The following is a 25,752-nucleotide window of genomic DNA, read 5'->3' as shown; positions in this document are numbered from 1 at the left end:
ATTGCCAAGGCACACCAGCCATGAGGGCAAAGGCAGGTCTGCAAATACTACTGATATTCGAAGCAAAGACTCTCTTGGTAGGCAGAATTTCTAAGGTGGCCCCCAATAATGTCCTGCCCTAATCCTTGGAACCTATCACCGTGATGAGAGAACAGTCTCATGCTTCTGCTGTGCTACATGGCACAGCTGACCTTCACACAGGGAAGTGATCTTGGATTATACAGTTTGGCCAAACATAATCACGTGAGCCCTAGAAGCCAAGACCTTTCTCCAGCTGGTGGCAGAAGAGAAGTCACAGAGAGTTAAAGCATGAGAAGAATTCGATGCACCATTGCTGGCTTGAAGATGGAGAGGCCACATGACAAAGAATGTGGGTGACCTCTGGAAGCTGAGAGTAGCTCCTGGTCAACAGCCAAGAAAAGGGGGACTTCGGTTCTACAATTGCAAATAACTGGATTTTACCACCAACCTGAATGACCTTGGACACAGACTCTTGCCCTGAGCCTCTAGATAACAGCCCAGCCCAGCCGATGCCTTGATTTTAGCTTTGTGATTCCCTGAGCACAGAACCCAGCTGAGCCCACATTGTTTTAAGGCACTCACTGTGGTCATTTGTTACACACCAGCAGATAACCAATCCAGAATCCAAATGATGAAGATAAAGCATTTTAAACCAGACCTAAGAGCTGGAATGACCGACATTCATGAGCCACACCTCCACTAGCTAAGTGAACCAGGGGAGTCCAGTCCCTGAGGAGTCTGAGGAAAGTGCACCCTGGTTGACTTAGGTGAAATCATGGTGAGAAAAGGCCCACCTCCACCTCACACCCGTAAGAATGGCTATCATCAAGAAGATGAAAAAATAAGTGTTGCGAGGATGTGCAGAAAAGGGGATCCTTGTGCACTGTCGGTGGAAATGTTAACTGCTGCGGCCACTACAGAAAATGTTATGGAGGTTCCTCAAAAATTAAAAGTGGAACTATCATATGATCCAGCAATCCCACCTCTGGGTATATTTCCCAAGATATGGAAGAGATATATGCGCTCCCATGTTCACAACAGTCAGTATATGGAAACAACCTAAGTGTCCATCAACAGATGAATGGATAAAGAAGATATGGTCTATTTATACAATGGAGTAATTTTCAGCTATTAGAAAGAAGGAAATCCTGTCATTTGTGACAACATGGATGGACCTTGAGGGCATTATGCTAAGTGAAATAAGCCAGACAGAGAAAGACAAATAGTTTATGACTTCACCTGTATGTGGACTCTAAAAATTCTGAACTCATAAAAACAAAGAGTAGAAAGGTGGTTACCAGGGGCTGGGGTGGGGGTGGGGCATTAGTGAGATATTCCTAAGGGGTAAAGACTCACCACTAAAAGATAAATAAGTTCTGAAGATTGAATGCACAGCAGAGTGATTGTGGTCAACAATATTGTATTATGTACTTAAAATTGCTAAGAAAGTAGATCTTAAATGTTCTTACCACAAAAAAGAAATAATTATGTGACACAATAGAGGTATGATCTAACACTATAGTGGTAATCATATTGCAGTATATAAATAGATCAAATCAACATTTTACATCTAAATCTTACCCAAGGTTATATATCAATTATATCTTGATTAAAAAAAGGAAGAAAGGCCTAACTCATTCCCACAAGAAGGCCAGGGGGAAGGCACAGGGGGAAGCCCCAGTAGGGGCCCTGGGTGATCAATGCTGGGTGAGACTCTCCTGCTCCTCAGATGAGAGGGCTGCCCTGCAGCTGGTGACAGTGGGTGTGGAAGGTGAATTATGAGGAAACACTTGGGGTCCTACTGTAATTTCAGGTGTGCAATGAGTGTTCCTGACACCCAGATGTACAGTGCTCTGCTGGGGTTTGCGTTCTGTGGTGACAGCCCTCATAGAAGAAGAAGGTGGGGGCTGGGGACTAGGGAAGCCCTTGCCAGCTCCCCCTCCAAGGCCAAGACCATGTTTATCTCCTGAGCTTGAAATTCACACAAAAGTAGAGCCATCTGTTCTGGACCACTGCACATTCTGGCAGCCTTGGGCGTACTGAACCTTCTCACCACACAGGACACATCTCCTCTGGAGTAGTGCACTAGCCTCCTAAGGGGTCTCCCTGTCATTGCTCCTGTCGCCCTGGGCTTACTCCTAACACAGCAACTGAGGGATCCTCCTAAAACACACAGTCTGAGCAGGCCAGCCTCTACCAGAGCCTTCCAGTGGCCCCCAAGTTCTCCCAGTGACCTGTAACACCCTCATGTTGGGCCCCCACTCCCTCTCTGGGCTTCTCTCCCAGCTCTATCCCTTCACTCACTCCACTCCCTCATGTTCCTCAAACACACCATGCTCCCTTCTGCTCTAAGACCTCTGAGCCTCTTCTCCTTTCCAGAACACTCTTCTCCCAGATATCCACTCAGCTCTCTCCCTCACTTCCTTCAGCCTCTGCTCAGATATCACCTCAGGAGAGAGACCTTCCCAGACCACCTATGGAGAACACCCCTCTTCCCTGCTCTGCTGCACCCTAACCTACTTACCCAGCTTTATCTTCTACACAGACCTCATTAGCACCTGTCACGACTTTGATTTGCATGAGTATTTGCTTCCTGTCAGCCTCTCCCCACAGAACAGAAGCCTCACGAGGTTATCTCGTCTGGTCCACCGCTGTTTCCCAAGATCCCCTTTGGGTACCTGGCACAGCGAATATCAGATGAATGAATGAATGACAGGAAGTCTTCTAGAAGATATTGGGTGGTCAGACTGGGTCAGCTAGAGTCAAACAGCAAGCAATGTTGGGTTGAGAAGACACCAATATAGGGGATGTCAGAGTTGCTGCATGAAGTTAAAAGACATACTTTCCTTATTCATTCTTTCAGTAAACAATTTCCACGCATCTACTTTGTGCCAGGTGTCTATTCCTCTCATGAGAATTTCTTTCATGTCAGAGGAGAGCACCCCTCCTATAATAATGCACCATGAAACAGATATTTTACAATGATCCTCATAGTACAGTGGAATAGTCTAGAAATACCCATGCTACTGGGAACTAGTGTAAAATGTGTCATACATATATAAACACGTGAGAATGTTCAGAACTGCTAACTTGCAAGGTCTCTCTTGCCTTTTCCAGCCTAATTATTTCCTCAGATTACCAGCTTGTTTGTCTTCTTTGGGCTCCTCAATTTAGAATGAGTCCACAAGGGGGAATTTCGCCCTCCAGTCGGATCAGAGAGTGCTCAAGGATACGGAGGCCATGGAAACCCGCTGGTGACTCGGGAGTGTTCCATGATTAGCCAGGTGCCAAGGCCATCTGATGGGCAGCTGGGGCCACAGGGTTTACTAAGAGGATGACTTACAGATGGGAGGGGAGTTGTGCAGGCTGAGCAGAGGGGCAAGAGGACAGGTGGGGCTGGGAGAAATGGGAGAGCCACCAAGGTCATCCTAATAAAGTGATCAGGTTTCCACCTCATGACTCTACAGCTGCACCTGGTCTGCATTCTCATCACAAGAACCACATTCTCAAAAAGGTCAGCTTCAAAATCATCAAAAAGTGATCTGTCATGGTGCTGCTTGAGCACTTCATGAAGAATATTTGCAAACAGTCTCCTCTTCTCTAGGCACATTCCCCTTGAGTTGCCTAAACTTTTAAGTTCCTTCCCAGGACGTGGGAAGAAAATTTCCTGCACCGTGGGCTTACGGGTCTGGAGAAGGCAGGTTCTTCGTGATCACACAGATCATGGCTGTGGAAGAGCTCGTGAGAGCCCTGGAAACCCCATCACATAGAAGTCTCATTGTGGAACAGACAAACACCTACTGGAGGAACGGCAAAGGGGAAGGTGGAGTGTGCCGAGGACAACTTGAGCAACCACACCAACTCATGATGAACGTCCACTGCCTGCCAGGCCCGGGCAGCTGCAGCGCGGACGGCTCTGACCTTTTCAGCTGCAGCAGCAGGACGACCACCTCATCCCTGGACGGGTCTGCGAATGGTCCCGGCCTGTCCTGTTCTCACAGAAAAGCTTTCCAAAAACTCCAAAAGCCCCTAAATATTTAGCTGGCTCTGTGTACTTAAGAGTTTACTATTTATTAAAAAAAGTTAAAGTTAAACCAGTTTGTAATGGCCCAAACTGGCAACAACCTAAATGTCCATCAACACTAGAAAAAATAACTAAATAATGTCATATTCATAGAATTGACTCCCATACATCAGTGAGAATTAAAGAATTACAACTACAAGCAGCAACAAGGATGCATCTCAAAAACACGACAGTGTGCTCAGGGAGCCAGACGCAAGAAGACAACCGGGTGCCGACCGCATGATGCCTTTATGAGAAATTCTATGAAGTTCACCAACGGGCACCTCTAACCTACGGTGTTGAAAGCCAGGATGGTGGTCACCCTCCAGCAGCCGCACCCGAGAGGAGGCATGATTAGGGCTTCCGGGGTGCCAGTCATGGCGTGTTTCTGGATCTGGGCACCATCACCCAAGAGTGTTCGCTTTATAAAAGTGTGTCATGTCACTTATAATTTTCCATTCTTTTCTATATGCATGTCATAATTTCACTGTTAGAAAAGCAGTTCACTGATTATTCTTTTGAATCTTCTTAATAAACATGTACTGAGTTTACACCGGCCTGCAAACCCCTGTAGGACTGGCCCGACCATCTCTCTCACTTCATCTCCTGTTGCCCTTCCGCTTGTTCACTCAACTCTTACTGTTCTCTCTCACACCACCCAGGGCCTTGCACTGGCTGATCCTTCTGCTTGGAATGCTCTCGCCACAGATATCTGCAGGGCCTGATTTCTCACCTCCTTCACATTTTATTCTAATGCAAGGGATTGACAAGCTGCAGGCTGGGCCAAACTTGGTCTACTGCCCATTTCTGTAAATGAAGTTTCATGAGACACAGCCATGCTCATTCCCGTATGTAATGTCTAGGGCTGCGTTTGCACTAGGACGTTGTGGAGTAGTTGGCCAGCAAAGGATAAAGTGTGTACTCTCTGGTCCTTTGCAGAAAAAGTTCGCCAACCCCTGCTCTGAGGCCACCTTCCCAAGGAGGGCTTCCCTGACCTCGTTTAAAACTGGAATCCACTGGATGTGGAGAAAAGGGGACCCTTGTGCATTGCTGGTGGGAGTGTAAGTTGGGGCAATCAGTATGGAAAACAGTATGGTGGTTCTTCAAAAAATTAAAGAGAAAACGACCATATGATCCAGGAATTCCACTTCTGGGTATTTACCGAAGGAAAAAAGTCAGTACATTGAGAAGATATCTGCATCCCATGTTCACTGCAGCATAATTCACAATAGCCAAGACATAGAAACAACCTAAATTTCCATGGATGGAAGAAGAAGAATATTATTCAACCACCAAAAAGAAGGAAATCCTGCCATTTGCAACAACCTGGATAGACCTTGAGGGCAATATGCTAAGTGAAATAAGTCAGAGAAGGACAAACCTCATATGATCTCATTGATGTGTGGAATCTAAAAATAAAAGAATGCATAGAGACAGAGAACCAATGGATGGTTGCCAGAGGCAGAGGCTGTGTGGTAAGTGAAATGGATGAAGGCCATCACAAGGTACAAACTTCCAGTTACAAGATGAATAAGTCCTGGGGATGTAAAGTACTGCAAGTGCACGCTAGTAAAAATTTCAAGAGAAACTGGAATCCATCCCCACTCCCCTTCCCTCCCACTTTGCCCCTCCCCTCTACATTTCACCTAAAGCGTTTACCAACAACTGGCAGACTCCAGATATTACTGTTGTTGCTGCTGTTTTAAATGTTTTGGTCTCCCATAGGAGAATGTAAGCTCCATGAGGGCAGGGCTTTCTGTGTGTTTTGTTCTCTGACTGTGACCCTAGCACCTCAAGCAGGGCCTCACACAGAGTGATAATTCTATAAACGTGTGGGAGCAGTGAGAGCACTGGACTCAGCTGATGTGCCAGGTGCTACGCTGACCAACTTTATCATCTTTAGCTCATTTACATTCTTTGCCTCATTTAGAGGATTTTTTTTCCTAGAGTGGTAGGTCTAAGTTAAAATGAGATCTTTGGCAGGCATAATTTCTTTTAAAATTTCAGTGGATTAGGGGTAGCAGCAGCCATGGTAGAAAGTATTCAATATTAGCATCTGACCCTGAAGAGCGGGGATGAGCTTAAGAAAGAGAGGGGTGTGATATTAGGTTTGTCTACTTTAAGCCAAAATAAATTGCAAAGCTGAAGAGCCCCTCTGAAGAAAGAACCATCCTTGGGAGCAGCTCATATGATCGTGGGGTCCTATGGCCCTCATCCTGGGAAAAGCAGGAGCTGACGGCAGCAGAGTTTGAATTCTTGGCTCACTTCCAGAGTTATTTTCCAATTCCTCAGTAAATCTTCACTTTCTCTCACAGTGAAACAGATCCAAGGATGGGATCTCTCAGTATTACTTTTTACAGCTACCTGTGAATTTACAACTATCTCTAAATAAAGAATTTAATTAAAACTACCTTTCCAAGGGTTTGGCTATGCTTATCTCTTCATTCTTGAGGACACAGGAAAGCTGGAAAACACACACATTCTTCTGTGTTGTGGGCTTGATGTACAGTGTCTTCACAAAAACGCTTGTGACCTTAGAAACTTTCATAACTAATGTTGTAGGCATGACAGGACAACTCTGTAACTGACTTTTCAAAGCAAATTGCTTTGAATCTTCATTTTTCTAGTGGATCATGTGATAATTAAAAATGGCCAGTACAGCTGAAGGCCAACTCTGACAGTGGCTAAGAGAGTGAGGGCCTGGGCAGTGGTTCGGTCACGGTCCACCACCTCCAGCCCTACAGATGGAAAAGGCTCAGGGTGGCGGACGCCCATGGCCATGAGGCTGCCTGAGGAGAGTCGGGCTCCAGAGACAGCCCCACTCTCCTCACCTGTTCAAATGTTAACCCCAACAGAACATCCAGCCACCTAAGGAAAAGTTTCCTGTCAAGATGCAGGTTGAAGCCATCAGGGAAATGCAAACCCAAGCCACAGTGCAAATTCGCTTCACCACGTCACCCCACTAGGATGGCTACAATCAATAAGTGAGATAATAGCAAGTGTTCCAGGTGAGGACATGGAGAAATCACAGCCCTCACACACTGTCGGTGGGAATGTAAAATAGTGCAGCCACCGTGGAAAACAGTCGGCCAGTTCTTCAAAATTTAAACATACAGTTACCACATAAACCAGCAGTTCTAGCCACTCCTGGGTAAATGAAAACATACATCCACACAAAAATGTGCACACACGCGTTCACAGCAGCAGCATTCATAAGAGCCAAAAAGTGGAAACAACTCAAATGTCCATCAACCAATGAACGGACCGACACATTGTGGTACATCCATACAATGGAAAATTATTTGGTAATAAAAAGAAATGAAATCCTGAAACAACAATGTAGAGGAACCTGGGAAAACTTATGCTAACTGAAAGACTCCAGTCGCAAAGACCTCACGTTGTATGATTCCATCATATGATCTGTCCAGAACAGGCAAATCTATGGAGACAGAAAGCAGATTAGTGGCTGCCTAGGGCCGGGAGAAATGCAGGGGTTGGGGGAGTGACAACCAAGGGGTCTGATGTCTCCTTTGGAGGGGATGAAGCATTCTACAATTGACTGTGGTGGCGGTTGCACAACTCTGTGAATTTACTGAAAACCACTGAATCACACACTTTAAATGGGTGACTTGTGTGAGATGTGCATTATATCCCAATAAAGCTGTTAAACAGATGTGAGAGGATGCCGCTCAGAGACTCGGAACAGGCCTGACCCTCATTCACAAGATGCACCTGGGCCCTCTTGAAAGTTCTGCCCTGGCCCGGTTACCTCACCAGCCTGAGCCTGGCTGTGGGGCCTGCATCTTCCCAGTTCTCCTCCTTCCCTGCTTAGTGAGTGACTTAGGAAACGACCATAAACTGAATGTGAGGCCTTTTACAAAATACAACGTGCTGTATAAATTCACCATAATCCGCCTCAGTTGGTCCCCAAACAGCATAAAGCCGAGGAGGCGGGAAAGCAGTGAGGCTCGGAGCGCCCAGAGAGGATGGAGTTTGCCAGGACGGGGCGCTCATTAGGCCTCTTCTCTCTGCTGGAGCTCTCCTGGTAGGAAAATGCATAAGACTGAGCGCTCTCTGCGCACCCAGAACGGGAAAATGGCTCTCGTGTATTTTGCAACATATGACATAACAAAAATAAAAAGACTCACAACACGCAGGGGCCATCCAGAGTGAGAGGAAAGAAAAACAAAAAGGTGAGACACATGGCTGACGGCTGAAGGGTGGTTTTCCCTCCCCCATTCATTAACAGGAAAATAAGTGAGTAACTGCTGAACCGCTTGACTTTAACTTCATGCACAATTTTCAGTTGGGATTCAATGCCAGGAAGTGTTTCTACCACAGCACCTAAATGATTCACAACTGCTCAAAATATCTCCCACGAACCTGCATCAGGGATGAACCCACTCCCCAGCACTCTGTTGACAGGCTCTGTGTCTGTCTGTGTGTGTGTGCATGTGTCTCCATCTCAGTTCCTGAAGAGAAGGTGCCTGGTCTCCTACCATCGCTGGACCTCACCTGGAAGGCAGAAACCTGCTCTTTGGCCGGCCCCCTTTCTGAAGGTACCGCTTAGCCTGACATCTCTAGGGATTACACTTTACTTTGTTAAACTTCTTAGTCTTGGTCAGAGCAGGGTTCAAATCTCAGCCCCCCACTCACTGGCTCTGGGACTTGGGACAGGATACATTTCTGTGGCCCATTTTCCGCACCTGTAACACAGAGACATGGATTCCCACTTCATAGGGCTGCTTCTAGGATGAAATGAAAGGAAAGGAGCTTAGCAGGGGGGCTGGCACTGTAGCAAGTACTCAACAGACTGTGGAAGTCCCTGTCACCACTGCCATGACTATTTGGTAAAGTGTGTTCACGTATGGATTCTTTCAGCTAACCAATGTTTGTGTTGAGCACCTGTGGTGTCCCAGGCGCTGGGGCTGTTCTAGACCCTGGGAGGCAGCAGCATCCCTGCCCCCGTCTACCTGGGAAGACAAGCAAGCAGGCACCCGAAGAAAGGAGTTAATAAACAGCCATAAGTGCTATGAAAAAGTGACAAGGAGCAACACGATCAGGAGTGTCACTTTAGAGAGAAGACTCCAACAGAGTGTGTGATGGAGGGTTAAAATTGTGTGTTTCCATAAATGCTCATCGGTTGATCAATTGATCAACTGGAGAACCTTTCTAAGCCCTCCTGCAAAAGTGAGGCGAGGGACGAGTGGTCGGACATGCACCTGATACCCTCACTGCATCCCACTCACACACAACTGAGACATCTCCAGGACTTCCCTTTCTGCTCACCTCCTCCCTGAGGCCAGGCCCCTTTCCTCTTGTCCCCACTGTGTCGGGTCCTCAGGGATCTACGTGAATCACTGTTCCTTGAAAGGAATCTCACAGGTCAGATGTCTTTCAGCATCTCTGACTCTTCTTCTCACATCACTGAGGGAGTCCAATTTTAAACAGGGTCCTTGGGAGGAAAGGTCCTCTCTGAAGACATCCTGAGTCTGAAAGACACAGAGGCAAGCAGAGAAGGGGGAACAGCATTTATTCCGGTCACACTGGAAAGGAGAAAAACAGAATGATGCAACGGAAGAAGCAGGGAGGACATTCCAAAAAACTGGGATGTGAATTCCATTCATCCAGCACAAATACAAGCCCAGGTCATTCTGGCCCATACAAAATACCCCTCAATGGGGTTGCTATTATTCCCTAATAAAAGACAGTCAATATTGTTTTCTAAAACAGAAAATTCTGGAAGGATGCACGAAAAACATCTGTTGAGAGTGGTAACCCCTAAGGAGTCCATCTGGGGTCAGGTACAGGAGGGTGATTTATTTTTCATTGAATCATCTTTTGTATTATTTGAACTTTCACTATAATAATTATTAAAGAGAATTATTGTGCTCTATAATAATTATTAAAGAAAATAGCTATTATCACTAAAATAGATGATGGGAAATTACCGATTTGAGAGTTGCTGTTTATTAATCAATGATTACAAGTTCTAGGAGTTACTATCCTTTGTCTAAACCATTGGATGATCCAACAATGTATAAAAAGAATTACAGACCACAACCAAGTGGGATTCATCCCAGGTATGCAAGGCAGGTTTGCCACTAAAAATCAATCAATATAGGGGCCGGCCTGGTGGTGCAGCGGTTTTTTGCACATTCCTCTTTGGCAGCCCAGGGTTTGCCAGTTCGGATCCCGGGTGCGGACCTACACACCACTTATCAAGCCATGCTGTGACAGGCATCCCACATATAAAGTAGAGAAACCATGGATGTTAGCTCAGGGCCAGTCTTCCTGAACAAAAAAAGGGGGATCGGCAGCGGATGTTAATTCAAATCTTCCTCAAAAAAAAAAAAGGAAATCAATTAATATAATCAACCACCACAACAAACTGAAAAAGAAAAATCACACGATCATATTAATAAATGCAGAAAAATTTATCTGACAAAATCCAATACCGATTCATGTTAAAAACTCTCAGTAAACTAGAAATAGAGGAAACTTTCTCAACTTGACAAAAAATAGCTACAAAAAAACGTGCAGCTCGTATCACACTCAATGGTGAGAAACTCACAGCTTTCTCCCTAGGATCAGGTACAAGGCAAGGATGTCCCCTCTCACCACTCCTTTTTCAATGTCACACTGGAAGTCCTTGCCAATGCAAAAAGGCAACAGAAGGCAATAAAAGGCATACAGCTGGGAAGGGAGTAATAAAACTGTTATTGGTCACAGATGACATGATTATCTATGTAGAAAGTTTGAAAGAATCAACAAAAGAAATCCTGGAAATAATAACAGCAATGTTGTGGCATACAATGTTGATACAGAAACGTCAGTCTCTTCCCTATTTACCAGCAATGAACAGTGGAATTTGAACTTCAATCATTGTATGTCACTTATTTCTAGAACAAAGGAAAAACATAGCAGTGGTGACCATGCTCACGTCAACAATGCCTTATCATGAGGAGAAAAGAACCATGCAAACAGGTGTCTGGAGGCCTTGGTCCCGGTCCTCTCTGTCACTCACCAGGTTAAGTGCATCCTTCTCTGGACTTCAGGTGCTCCTGAGAAAGATGCAGGCATTGGACTAAAAGTCGAAAATCCTTTCCAACTTCCTAAGTCCTCTCTGACAATAAAGGCATGTTTACCTTCTTCAAAATGACTTATGCTCTACAAATTACAAAACACATGCTTACCAAGAGTTCAAATGGCACAGAAGTAAATAGAGAAAGGCAGGGAAATTTTCATATGCTTCCCCCGACCTGGGCTCGCAATTCCTCTCTCCTTGCAGAGTTAACACTGCTTAAGAGGCTAGCACGGTGCTGTCCAATATGGCAGCCACTAGCATTGCAGCTATTTAAATTTAGGTTTAAGTGAATTAAAATTAAATAATGTTAAAAATTCACTACCTCAGATATTTAGAAGTCCTCCAAATATCATGGTCTAGGATTGCTAGGTTTTTCAATTCCAGAGGCAACCTCAAAACTACAAGGTAAATTACCATAGAGGATGGATAGAAAATTCTATTGATATCATCGTTCATCTTTTTTTTCTTTGCAATTTCTTGGGAGTGAATTTTAAATTTCAAGCTACAAACTATGTCTGAATCATGCCAAACATGTAAAGGGAATGGGAAGATATTTTTCAATTACCTAGTTACATTAGATGGCAAAACATTCATAAATACACGGTAAGTCGATTGCAATTTTCATTTGGATAAACATTTTGCCACATAGTGACTAAAAGAAAGTAGAGAAGAACTAAAACTCTGTCCTTAGATGACAGGTCTAAGATATCAAGGTGCTTGCTGGCCCAGAAATGCGGTCAGTGTACGGTTTTTCTCTTGTGCAATTAAAAGAGTTGTCAGTGGGGAAGAATTACATCATTTAGGCTACCAAGGAAGATTCAAAAGCAAAATAACAGTAGTATTTAGTGGTGTAGGAGCACACCTAAAAGCTAAGACACCATACCCCATCCTAACTTTGCTAAATATGCAACCATATGCAAATTACACACCATCTCTTGATCTCAACATAATCAAATAGCTAATGTACATTATTTACATAAGACTCAAGGATATCAAGAGGTTTATGAGTGAAGAGAAAGGATGCTGCTAAACAAAGAACCAATAAATACCCAAGAGCACCGTAACACTGTAGATGACACCTACATACAGATACAGATCACATTATTTTCACAACAATGAGCAGTAATATGTGCACAGACAAGCCCCCAAAATAACATCAGCTAGCAACATCAAGGAAGGACTATTAGCCAACTTATTAATTAGGTTTTGGTCCTGTCTTCTATTATTAAGGCTAATTATTACTGATTTTTTAAGACTGCTTAATTTTATTATCAATCTATTAGTAAATGATATTGTATTTGAATTTTTAGTTTGTATGTGAAGACCCTGGTTCAGTCAGTCCTTTTCAGACCAACATTTACCACCAAGGCCTAGTGCCTTAAAGCAACAAACTATGCTTCTGAGGTGACAGATAATAAACCAAATACTGATCTGTTAACATGCTAATTGCTTTCCCCTGCTACAGAATAACCATATATCAAACCTTATCGTAGTACATAGATATATTCAAACAAAACTCTATTGCACATCTAAGATCCAGGTCATTACGTTACTAATACTAGATTATTTCTTGGAGCGATTTTACAGAATTTGGATGTATTATAACTAATATTCACAATAATGCTCTGGAAACCAAATAGAAAACAAAATTTGCCAAAGAAGACATCTGAGATATAAACCAATACTAAGCAAAGGATAAATTACTGCAGCCTAATTTGCAAAGCTGTCCCTCATATAACATGTTTGCTTTAATTTGGTGCCAGATTGACAGAATTTTTAAATGGATTATCTATTTAATGTTCACAACACTGTCTTAAAGGGCAACTTTCCTAGAGTGAAAATCCTGTGCTTGTAACTCAGAACCTTAAAGCTGAGAGAGGCCTTTTTCATTTGTTAGTCCAAGCTGGGAAATGAGGATTAAGAGCAGGAAAATGCTTTTCCACTGATAACTCTATTTGGCTGCCTTGCTTGCGGAAGAAAATGGAGAAGCTCTTGTTTAGGTCAGAGTTGCCTAACAAAGGAAAAATGATCAAGTACCCTAGGAAATAATTCCAGAGCTCGTAATCCATTGGCTTCATCTACAAGGATGCCCCAAGCAGAAACAGACGAAAAAGGAAGAGAAGCATGATGAAGTTTTGGTCATTCCACATTGTGTCTGTGTGGAATTTTTTTGATCTGTGTCTCCATACCAGACCCCTCTGCTGACTTTCATTCCTTATTTCCAACCATCTGCTGGCAATTCTCTGCTCAGATACCCTAGAGGCACCTCAACGTGAATGCCCAAAATGGGACTCATCATCTCCTCGCCAAGCTGCTTCTCCTTTACTCTAGTTGCTCAGGGCCAGCTTCATGGGCGGGTGACCTGTGCATCTGCACAGGCACCATGTTTAGAAGGGCCCCATACTTAGTTTAACAGTCTGCTGTTGCAATCTTTAATTCTTAATAAGTTTTGAATATTTTCATTTTGCACTGGGCCCCCAAAATTATGTGGCCAGTCCTGTCTCTACAGGAGTGACATCGCCATTACTCCTGTCACTGAAACCAACCACCTGGGACTAATCCCCGATTCTCCCTTCCTTCATTTCCATGCCCAATCATGCTGTTTCACACCCAGGGTTTTGTACCAAGCAAAGCCTCACCTTGCGTGGAGTGCCTTTTTCCCCTTCTTCAGAGAGTTAGCTTCCACTGTCCTTTCATTGTTAATCAAGATTCACCTCTACCAGAGATACTACTGATGCCCCAGTCTGCTACTGACTCTTCCTCTTGGTCCTCCACCTGCACAGACTTGTCCCTACATCTGTCATTTTGTCGTTGTGTCACTATCTTGTCTCTCTTCTCCCAACTGACTGTGAGCCTCTTGATGGCTGATTTTATTTTCTTTTTATCTCCAGTTCCCAGCTCAGTGTTTGGCATATAGAAAATATTTTAAAAATATTTATCGAATAAGATTGCTATTATTTCAAAAAAGTTTACTAATTCACTTTTGAAAAACGTAATCGCTTGATCTGTACAAATGTTCTTCCCTTTTAAAATAAAATTCATTTTCTCCTAAAGCGATCCTCTCATTTCCCTCCTGCACCTTCAGAGAAACTCACCACAGCCAACTGCTCCAGAGCTTATGTTACACCCCGAATGCATTTTTAACCATCCTCCAGGACATAGTCCCTTGGGGTCACTTCTTCAAGTAAGAACAGCTGGCCCTCTATGCCACTGGGAGCTTCCAGACAGTGCTGGCTCATACACAATGAATGGTTTTGTGCTGAAAAGTTGCCAGAATTCCTTGGCAATGCCACCAAGAGTCGAGGATACAGGAAAGCAAACTGGGAAGCAGAGGGACAAGAAGTCTCTCTCTAACCCCAGGCCCCCATTTGCTCTCATGGACCTTCAACAGTCATCAGACTGGACATCCTGGGAAATCCTATTTAAAAAACAATCTCTTGATTTGGCTGCAGCAGGGAGTTAAAAGAAACCATCCCATCCCCATCATCAGAACCTAGTCAGCATTGATTATCACCTCATCATTCACTGAACATCTACTGAGGGAAACGCGCTGGGTGAGGTATCATCAAGGGAGACAAGGGCCAAAAAGTCTCCACATTCAGGAAATTGAGAATATTATTATGAGATAGATAAATTTCACTAATGCCTTACTACTCCAAGTGTGGTCCACAGACCAGCAGCATAAGCATCCCCTGGAAGTTTGTCAGAAATGCCAAATTCCAAGGCCCTCCTCAAGACCTCCTGAATCAGAATTTGCATTTTAACAAGAGCAGAGAAGAGCCACATGAACACCCTAGGCCAAGAAGCACTTACACATCCCTCCCAGGGCTGAATACCGACTCCTTTTAGCTTGAATCGAGTTCAAATCTCAGTTGCAAAACCTGCCATAACGTCTTCTGATCATAATCTCATTTTTTTCCATCTCTGGACTCCCCATCCGGCTCTCTGATACTTCATAGGAGCAGCGACTTGAATCCTTCATCACACACAGTGGGAACTAGGAGAACACTGTGCTCTCTACAGAATGCCTATCATGCAGGCATGTCAATCTCATATTAGATTCTCCATGGGGCAAATTCTGATATTTCCATTCCTGCAATGTTTCTAAGTTGTCCCAAAAAGCTACTTAGAAAAAGAATAACTTAAAAATTCAAGTGACTAACAGACCTGAATCAGGTGGCTTACATTTTAAACACAGTACATTGTTGCTGTACATTTTCCTCAATCAAGATGGGTCTCAACGTGTGACATGGCTTTATCTAATTATTAGAGTTGAAAAACTCAAGATTCAGCTGGAGAACAAGTACAATGGGGAAATGCTTACTACAGCAGAGGCTGACCTTGTCCTTACTCTTAACATTGTGACACACACAAACACACACACATGCAAGTATATAGTTACTACTAAGAATTCCAAATACACATATATATATTTTCCGTACATATTGGGTGTTTTTAATTTAAGTGCTATCATTTCAAGCTCTTGTACCTTGCAATCTTGGAGGCCAGGATGCATGAGAGCTTTATTTCATTTTGTTTTTTTAAATTTTACAGGAAGTTTGCTATATTGACAGTCACCGAAATCAGCAATTCTTAAGCTAGTTAGCCTCAAAACTTCTTTACACTATTGAGGACCTATAGAACTCTTATTTGGGTTGTCTATATCAATATCTGCTGAGAATATTTTTACATACTCAATTTTTCAATCAAATAAAAATAATAAGAAATCCACTGCACATTAACATAAATTACATATTTGTATGAAAAATATATTTTACTTACAAAATAATAACTAATTTAGTGAGAAAAGTAGCATTGTTTTACATTTTTTCAAATATCTTTTATGTCTGGCTCAAGAGAAGATAGCTGGATTCTCACATCAGTTTCTTTATTCAACGTGTTGCCATATCACCTATCACACAGCCTCTGGAAGACTCCACTGTACACTTGTGAGAGAATGAGAGTGGAAAGGCAAACAATATCTCAACAAGTGTGACAAGACAATTCAATGGAGAAAAAATAGTTTTTTCAAGAAATGGCTCTGGGACAACTGGATGTCCACATGCAAAAGAAGAAAGTTGGATACCTGCTTTACACCCTACACAAAAATTAACTCAAAGTGGACCCAAGATGCGGAGTGGCTTTGTGATGTAATTTATATTAAGAAATATACATTTTGTTTTCCTTCCAGTTTCTGACAAACAGCTCCTAAAACTCAGAATTTCCTAAGAAGTGAGAGCAATAAGGGTGTCTTCTGTTATGTTAATGAGGTGGCTTTTGGAAAGCACCTAAGGATTGGGGCTGGTTTCCAGGGGAACCAATCAGGTGACTAGAGGATTGGAATTCTCAGTGCCACCCCCTGAGCTGGGGGGTTAGGGACTGGTGATTGAGTTCAACCACCAAGGACTAATGATTTAATCAATCACGACTGTGTAATGAAGCCTCCATAAAAACCCAAAAGGATGGGGTTCAAAGAGCTCCTGGTTGGTGAACACATGGACATCTGGGGAGAGTGGCGTACCCCTAGAGGACAGGGAAGCTACGTGCCCTTTTCCTATACTTTGCCCTATGTAGCTCTTCCATAGGGCTGTTCCTGAGTTGTACCCTTTTAGGATAAACTGGTGATCTAGTAAGCAGGCTGTTTCTCTGAGTTCTGTGAGCCAGTCAAGCAAATTAATCAAACCCACACATGAGGTCATGGGAACCTCCAATCTATAGCCAGTGGGTCAGAAGCCCAGGTGACAACCTGGACTTGGGACTGTCACCTGAAGGGGAGGGCAGTCTTGTGGGCCTGAGCCCTTAACCTGTGGGTTTTGATGCTATCTCCAGGTAGACAGTGTCAGAACTGAGTTGAATTGTAGGTGCAGCTGTTGTCAGAGAATTGTTGCACGTGTGGGGAAAACCCCTCATACAGTGGAATTGGTACAGAACCCTCTTAGGCTGTTAATGGGCACAGGTTTATTTGGGAGATGATGAAAATGTTTCAGAATTAGATGGTGGTGATGGTTGCGCAGCCTTGTGAATATACAAAAATCCACTCAATTGTACATTTTTAAATGGTGAGTTTATCGTATGTCAATTACATATTAACACAACAATGAATCAAAGATCTGAATAGAAGTGCTAAAACTATAAAATTGATATAAGAAGACATAGGCATAATTCCTCATGCCCTTGGATTAGGCCATAGTTTCTTAGCTATGACATCCAAAACATAAGCAACAAGAGAAAAAACAGATACAGCGGATATCTTCAAAATTTAAAAATTTTTGACGCCACCAAGAAAGTAAAAAGACAGCCCACAGAATGGGAAAAAATATTTGCAAATCATTTATTGTATAAGCGGTTTGTATCCAGAATATATAAAGAATTCTTACAATTCAATAATAAAAAGACAACCCAATTTATAAATGGGCAAAAGATCCAAATAGAGAGTACTCCAAAGAAGATATGCAAATGGCCAAGAAGCACATGAAAAGAAGCTCAACATCAAGGAAATGCAAGTCAAAACCACAATGAGACACCACTTCGCACCCACTAAGACGGTATAATCAGACAGATAAGGGTTAGCAAATATGTGGAGAAATTTGAAACCATTATGCACTGCTGGTGGGATCGTAAACTGGGCAGCCACTTGGGAAAACAGTTTGGCCTTCTTCAGAAGGTTAAACATAGAGTTACCACATGACCCAGTAATTTCAAGCCTAGGTATACACCCAAGAGAAATGAACTATGTATTTATACAGCAAGTTTTACAAGAATGTTCACTGCAACATTATTCATGTTAGCCAAAAGGGGGAAACAATCCTATTGATGAGTTAATAAATAAAATGTGATCTATCCATACAATGAAATATTATTCAGCAATAAAAAGGAAAGAAACATTGATATGTGGTACAAAATGGATAATCTTGAAAACATGCTAAGTGAAAGAAGCCAGACAAAAAAGCCCACATATTGGACAATTACATTTTTATCAAATGTCTACAATAGACAAATCCATAGAGACAGAAAGTAGATTAGTGATTACCTAGGGGTGAGAGGTTTGGGAGGAAGTAAGGGTATGAATGGTCCAGGGCTCAGAGCTTCTTTCAGGGATGATGAAAGTTCTAAAATTGATTGTGGCGACGCTCACACAATTCTGTGAATATATTAAATTTATACACTTTGAGTACGTGTGTGAATTTTACAGTATGTGAATCATATCTCAATAAAACTGCTACCCAATAAAAGCAAACAACATCTTCGCATTATTTTGAAATTACTGTGAACCTCATAGATGCCCTGAAAGGATCTCAGGGACTTCCAGGGGTCCCAGAACAACCTTGAGAACCGCTGACCCAGACAAAGCATCTAGACTAGCTATTGGAGGTCATCTTCCTAGAAGTCATTGCCCCCTTCCCCTTCCTCCTTCTGGAGAGAGGCCTGGGTTTTTGGTATTCACCCCTCTCCCGTGCAGAACACCACCAGGAGGGAAGTTGGTCCCACCCTGAGTCCCAGGGTCAGACTCCGGTCACCTTAAGCTAATCAGTAAATTCCCTTCCACTGATGACAGTCACTGGTGCAGGGTTGGGCATGTGGCCTAGGAGGTCTGATCAGAGTGACTGCAGGACTTTTGCTTAGAATGCTGAGTCGGAAGAGGTTTCTCTCTTCCTCTGGAGGGGACCCTACAAAAATATGAGAACTGGAACTACTACAACCATTCCAACAGCAGTCCGAGGATAAAGCCATCACAAAAGGCAGGGTGGTCCTTGAATTAAGTCCTTAACCCAGGACTCCTGGATATATGAGCCAGTAAATGTCCTTAATGTTAAAGTCAGTTTGAATTAGAGTTTGCTAGATGAGTGAAAAGCATCCAGCTATATACTGTCCAACCAATGTGGAGCTAACAGGATTGCATTTTCCTCACAGTCAATGCACTCTGCCATTGCTTTGAGGACGTCAAGACATAATGATGCAGGGTCGGTGAGGCAAGGAGTCGAAAGAAAGATTTCTTGGACTCTCAAGATCTGGGAGTAGTGCTCTTTTATTTAGAGAATAGTGTGGAATAGCATGGGGACAGGACCCATGGGCAGGCAGAGATGATGCTGGCATGGGAAGCTGCTGCTGCCACCGCTACTGCTGCCGCTTCTGCTGCCAACATGGGTGGAGAGTAAGGCTAAATTTAAGGCATAGGTATGTGAGCCATCTCTTTACAAGACAAAAGAAAGAACATGTAAAAAGTTAAAATGGTATCAGTGCAGGTGGGGTCTGGCCATTGGGTGGTCCCACAACTCTTAGATAAGAATCAAATTGTAAGTAAAGGCCAGAAGCCACCACCCTAAATCAGTTACATGAGGTTGCCAGACAGTAACCAACTTAAGTTCTTGCCTTCCCCATTAATAGTTTCCAGAGACAAGGCCATCCCGCTTCCCCCTGGCACACAGAGGGAGGCATCTCCACAGATGGAGGTTCCCCCCACAAATGCAAATGCCTCCCAACAAAGGGCAAGCAAATTCCACTCCTTGGAGCTTGCCTCTCATCTGCAGTTTTAAAATTAACCAGCCTAAAATCCTCAACAATAAGATCTTAGTAGACCATTGAAATAACATTACTTTTTTTCAGAATATATTTAATACAAAGAGCTGGCCCATGTAATCTAGGCCTAAAAACGTCAGACCTGGGCCACACTATTTAACAAACTGTCTCTCCCTTCTGTTCCTTTTGTGTCTGATTTTCAGTGGACCCTGAATGGCATTCTAGATGAGTTTGATAGAGAAAAGTGTGGGATTGTCCTTCTAGCAGAAAAGATGTGGCTGGGGCTGGCCCCAAGGCCGAGTGGTTGGGTTCGCGTGCTCCACTTAGGCGGCCCAGTGTTCAGATCCTGGGTGGGGAAATGGCACTGCTCATTAGGCCATGTTGAGGTGGCGTCCCACATGCCACAACTAGAAGGACTCACAAGCAAAATATGCAACTATGTACTGGGGAGATCTGGGGAGAAAAAAAAAGCAGAAAAAAAAAAAGAAAAGGCGTGGCTGTTATTTGCTCTTGGCTTGGATTTCACAGCAGGATTGTCATGGGGCCCGACACTCAGCTTAGCACATATGGATGTCTGCATGTGACCATCCAATTCCTGCTCCAACAGAGAAGAAACTCAGGGAGCAGCAGCTCTTGCCTTTTTTTAAAACTAAATTGATTAGAGTAGTACTCTCCATTTGGATGGTGTTTTGACAGTCACAATGTGCTTTTGCACACATCATCTCAGGTCTTGCACAGTCAGAAACTGATAGAATTTGGGCTAAAAACATTAGATTCTAAGTCAAGGACTTCCCACTACTTAGGATTACCTCTAATACACCTTCACATAATATCAAGATAACAGTTGATATTTTTCTCAGCGCTTACTGTGGGCCGGCGACTAAGCACTTGACATATGAGATGGCTTGTAGCTGCCCAGAACCCAGCAATTCAGTAAGGACTGAACTGATATTTAGTAACACAAACTAAGAAGAATTATCCAATAATTTTTCTTGTCCTGGAATTTGATCACACAGAGAGTCCCTGAAATACACCAGGGTTTATGTAACTTCTTATTAAACTCTCCTGACAGTTGTATTGTAACAATAATTCTAATTCACTTTGACCTATTCTGACAGACACTACTGCTTGCTCAGCCAACAGCCATCCCTGCCCCTCACCACAGACACACACACACCTCTCCATTCCCCCCATAATGGCAAAGTCCATCTCTCGTTATAGAGAGTGAAGAGTGAAGACACCAGACACACACCATCCTAGACACTTCTGCAGCTAGGGCATGGGTATATGACCCAATCCTGGCCAATGGGATCCGATGAGAAGATTTATGAGGGCCTCTAGAAAAGGTGTTCTTCCATGATTAAAAGAAATGCACGAGGAAATACCACCTTTTATATGGTGGATGTGGTAATGCCTAGCGACATCCAGAATTACTGCAGCCATCTCATAATCATGACGACTGGGTGACATAACTGATGTGCTGAGGATGGCAGAGTGGAAAGGTGGAAAGCGTGTGGGTCCATGCAGAGCTGCTGAACAACACTGAAGCTGCCCTACCTCTGGACTTCTCCTTAGGTAAGATAATAAGTGTCCTTACTATTGAAGCCACGTTAGCTGGCCTGCTGTCTTACTTTCAGCCTAAAGCATCCTAAGTCTCAAGTCTCAAGAGGCAGTGCTCCAGAGAAGAAAGGGCTCCAGACTTTGAGTCAAATGACCTGGGTTCTGGTTCACTTACTTCCCAGGTGACCCAAATTGCTTCATCTCTCTGAACCTCCTTTTCCATAACTCTAAGATTGAGATAAAACAGAGATAATACAAGAGAGTTATAAAAATCACAGGAGATAATATGTATACAACCACTCTGTCAACAGCAATGTTTTACGCAAATGTAATTGATTTTATGTAATAAGTAAACCATATACTTTTAAAACTGGAGTCATCCATCTACCCAATTCCCTTATTTTACAAAAGAAGAAACTTTGACTCCAATGTCAAATGAGTTACTCAATGTCACACAACTGGTTAGTAACATAACTAAACCACACATCTCCTGATTCCCAATCTAATGTTGTCATGCTACCCTCACGCTGATAGGTAATGAGCTAGACTAAATGTTGGGCACTCATTCATTCAGCAAGTGTTTACTGAACACATACTATATGTCAGATTCTACTCTAGCTACTGGGGACTCCTTGATGAACAACAACAACAAAATGTTCCTGAACTCATGGATTTAATAGTGTGGAAAGGAAATTAATCTATATCTACAAGTATTTGCTGAGTGCCTACTACGTGCTAGGACTATGCTAGGATTTCTACTCAAATCCAGATCCAAATTTGCAGCCGATTCCAACAATATCAACCATGTGTACCAGGCTTTGCTAAAGAATGAATAATGTGAAAGTCTACAGATTACTCAATCAAAGTCAGCATTAAAAATAGCAGGTTCATTAGAAGAACTTGTGAATACCATGCTGGCATCCAAAAATGTGAACAGATGGGGAAGATGGCTAGGACTCCGCTCCACTTGAAAGAGGAAGACTGAATGAAAGAGGTTAGAGCTCAGCCACATCCTTCTACAGTCTCCAGGATCAAGGGTTGGCTCAACCCGAAAAGACCAGTAGAGAGCATTTAGCGACTCCTTCCCTTCCCCAGGCCTCTGTCTGGTGCCCTAGACTCTGCTTTGCTCATTGTCAATTTGAATTCCTCTTCCACCCTACCTAAACATTCACATGCAAATGACGTGATGACAAAAAATCCCAGACCCTGTGAAAAAAGACAGAGCAAGTGGCTTTTGGCATCTCCTCCTGGGAATGGCTATCAGGCTGCTGAGACCTGCCATTAGGTCAGTTGTTGGAGAGTTTTCTTTGCCAAAATACACCACAATATATAATTTGGAAAAAGAATGCTTAAAGAATATTTAAAGGCTATTGTTTTTCAAAAAGAACCCATAAACCACCTCTTGCGCAGGTTATGGAGAGAGGATGTGTTCGTCACTGTGCAACAGTCCATACGCTCCTTTAACTTGGCAATTCCAAGGAATGGAGGAAAAAGGCAAGGAAGGAAGGAAGGAAGGAAGGAAGGACAGATGGACTTCCCAGGGTACGTACTGGTGACTCCAAAAGGTTCTTTAAAAAAAAAAAAAATCCCTTTGTTCTCACTCTAAACAAATGGAAAGTTTCTTGGGACCTTACACCCAGAAATGCAATTTCAATTCCAGGGTACAGAACACTCTAGGAAGGTACAAGGTCCAAAATTATCAAAATAAAAACCTTTTAATTCATTTTAATTGGTTAAATGATAATTTCCACTTAAGGGCAGCAAAAGATGTGCCACAAAATGAAACATTGGATTTCTTTTCAGAATGCCAAAATCAACATTTTGGAACACTGCATTTTACCTCTTTGGCATCAGTTGGGCAGAACAAACTCTAACTTTCCACACTGTTATTGGGCTGGCACAATTTGTTTCCCAGAACACCAGACAACAAATACATGTCCTTTGGGGATGGCTTATCTATTCTAGGACTTAGTCCGGAAAGGGGAAAAAGTCAGGGGCGCTCCCACCAAATGAGTCTGGACAGGGCAGACAGAGGGCTGAGAGAGCAGAGGAGAAGTCCACAGCCCACTGCCTGCTCTTGCCCCTCATTATCGGCATGTTCAGGATGGGTTAAAGGACTTGTACATGCACTTTAGGACTTAAAGCAAAGAGCACAATCACTCTCTCTGGATCACAGGACAGTACACTCCAAACGTTTGTGCGCAACCCTGTGGCAGCAGGAAAACTGCCCACGCTGCTAATCCTTTCATTAAGGATTAAGCAGTGCTCAGCTCAGAATGAAATCAAGATCCTCCAGAACATTCAGTGGGCAAGGAGCTCTGCATTTAGAAGACAGCTCAATCCTGGAGCTTCAAGCCTTGGAGAAGGTGAGAAGAGGAATTCCCAGAGATAAGTAAGTAAATAGATTCAAGAGTCAGAAGCTAACATGCTGAGCCCTGACATGACTCTTCCGGATTGTGCGCACCGAGTGGGTCATGGCAGCGGGCACACACCAGCCTACATATACACGCACCTAAAGTGCACACATGCGCGCACACGCCCACACAAACACACACGCCCTAGCAGCTCACACCAGATCTCCTGCAAGCACAAAGGCACTTACTACCTGAGGATGGGACTGTCAGAAAAACTGCCTTCACCCAAACAACTCTCCCTTCTCCAGCTTGGCGAGAGCCAACATCCACCAACAATCCAAGGGGCGTTTTTTCCCAGGGACCCAGGTCCCGCAGGGTCCCTCCCTGCCCGCCTCACAGCCCTTTTCCTTTGTCTGAAACAGATTTCACAGGATTCCTTCTGAGGTAGCTCCAGTTCCGCGCAGCGCGTGCCCGTACCTCAAGGCTGAAGCTCTGGGCAGCCTGGCCTCTCTCACTCCCAGGAAACGTAGCCGCCGCCCCACGCGAAGAAAGGGCACGGGAAGGGAGGCGGCAGGGAGCGGGAGCGGGAGCGGGTCCCTGGGGCTGAGGGCACCTTCAGAGCCCAGGTGCGGGAGAGAGAAATGAGGCAACCCAGGCTGGTGCATGCCTCCTCTACGTGGTAGAAGAGAGGAAGGATAGTGGTGACATGCAGGTGCCCCTGTGGGCTCTCAGAGCTCCCATTTCCTGGCGCGGTGGGGGACAGCAGTGTTAGGGTCTCCCAGGAGACAGCTGCCCCGCGCCCCAAGCCTGGGCGCAGCGAGACGTGCGCATAGCATGCACTCCGGGAAAGAGCCAAGACTGGTACATGCGACTGGCGCCTGCCTGGGACACTATTCCCCATTGTTTGGTTGGCGCCCAACCTCAGAGGGCGGAGGAAGTGAAATCTGGCTTTCCAGTAGGCACCAGGGTGGGGTCCTCGCCCCTGCCAGCACACGCCCACCCGCGGAGCCCCACCCCCCCAGCCCCGCCCTGTGAGTCCCAGCCTCCTTTGTCCCGCGCTGCCCACACCTGGATGCGTCAGGAAATATCCGAGTCGTTCACTGCCTTTCACCTCCTGGGTGAGCGATTTGATGCTGGAGCACGAAAGTGGATCATTTTCATGGTCCTCCTGCCTCTCGGCACACAGTTGCAAGAGGCGAACATACACCGCGGCCCAGAGGAGCGAGCCGGTGGCTCGGGGCCGGGGCGGCGCTTGTCCGCGCGGACACACACCCTGGTGGACGCACCGTCCGGGACACCCGGAGCGGCTCAGCCACAGGACAACAGTGGAGATGGGCGCCTGTGGCCACACCTGCTGGACAGCCTGGGCGCGGCAGGCGGGTCCCTCCCTCGCTTTCCCTCCTCCCTCGCCTCCGCCTCGCCCGCTCCTTCCCCCTCCTCTGCCCGTCGGGCGCGCTCATGCGCCTCCCTGTGGCTGGGTTCCCTTGCCCAGGACGCCCTGAGCCCGAGACCCCCAGTGGGCCCGCGACGCCTTCACTCCCACGCGTGCAGAGCAGCGGGAGGAGAAGACGGAGGGACGGCTGGCGCTGGTGGCCTGGGTGCCCCGGCAGTGGGCTGCTCCGGCGTCACTGCATCAGGCTGGGCCTGGCCGCCTCCTGCTCCCGCCGGGATTGCTCTAGGTCCTGGTCGCGCTTGTCCCTGCCTGGGCTCCCCTACTTGTCCAACAGCGCCCTGCTAGACTAGGCCCCAGGGACCTGGCCGCGGGCGGGGGTGGAGGGTGATCCTGGCCTACACTCCCGGGATTATTCCACCGCAGGAGAGGATTGTTGGACCAGGGGCGAACCCTGGAGAGGGACAGGAGGCCTTGGCAGGGCTACACCAGGAATGTGGCTAATAGCAACAACAATCTTTGTACTCATGGGGATTTTTTTTAAGCCTGTATTTTATTTTATATTAACCGGGAGTCAGTCTCCTCCTCTAAGAATTTCAGAGCCTCCCTTACGCAACTTCTCGTTTATGTCTTCCGACATCTCCCTGTGATCTTTGGTAGCGGTACCTTAGACCAGCAAGAGGGTCCCTCTCCTGCCCCTCCCTCTTTAGGAACCTTTCTCCTGCTCCCCTTGTGGAGGGATCCGGATGGGCCCCGTCCG

The 25,752-nt window shown here is 44.8% G+C and overlaps 1 long non-coding RNA gene across 1 annotated transcript in view; it reads right to left on the bottom strand.

The window, feature by feature from the left end:
• Positions 1-25,335, bottom strand: part of LOC138920327 (uncharacterized) — a 30,627-nt gene extending 5,292 nt beyond the window's left edge. The window contains exons 1-2 of the long non-coding RNA XR_011431319.1: positions 24,671-25,335; positions 9,374-9,576 (exon numbers count right to left, since the gene is read on the bottom strand). This is a non-coding gene — a long non-coding RNA (uncharacterized lncRNA). The remainder of the gene's footprint in view (positions 1-9,373; positions 9,577-24,670) is intronic.
• Between the last annotated feature and the right edge of the window lie 417 nt (positions 25,336-25,752).

The sequence above is a fragment of the Equus caballus genome, chromosome 23 (genome assembly GCF_041296265.1).
Source record: "Equus caballus isolate H_3958 breed thoroughbred chromosome 23, TB-T2T, whole genome shotgun sequence".
Classification (NCBI taxonomy): Eukaryota; Metazoa; Chordata; class Mammalia; order Perissodactyla; family Equidae; genus Equus; species Equus caballus.
This window is presented reverse-complemented; position numbering and strand designations above follow the sequence as displayed.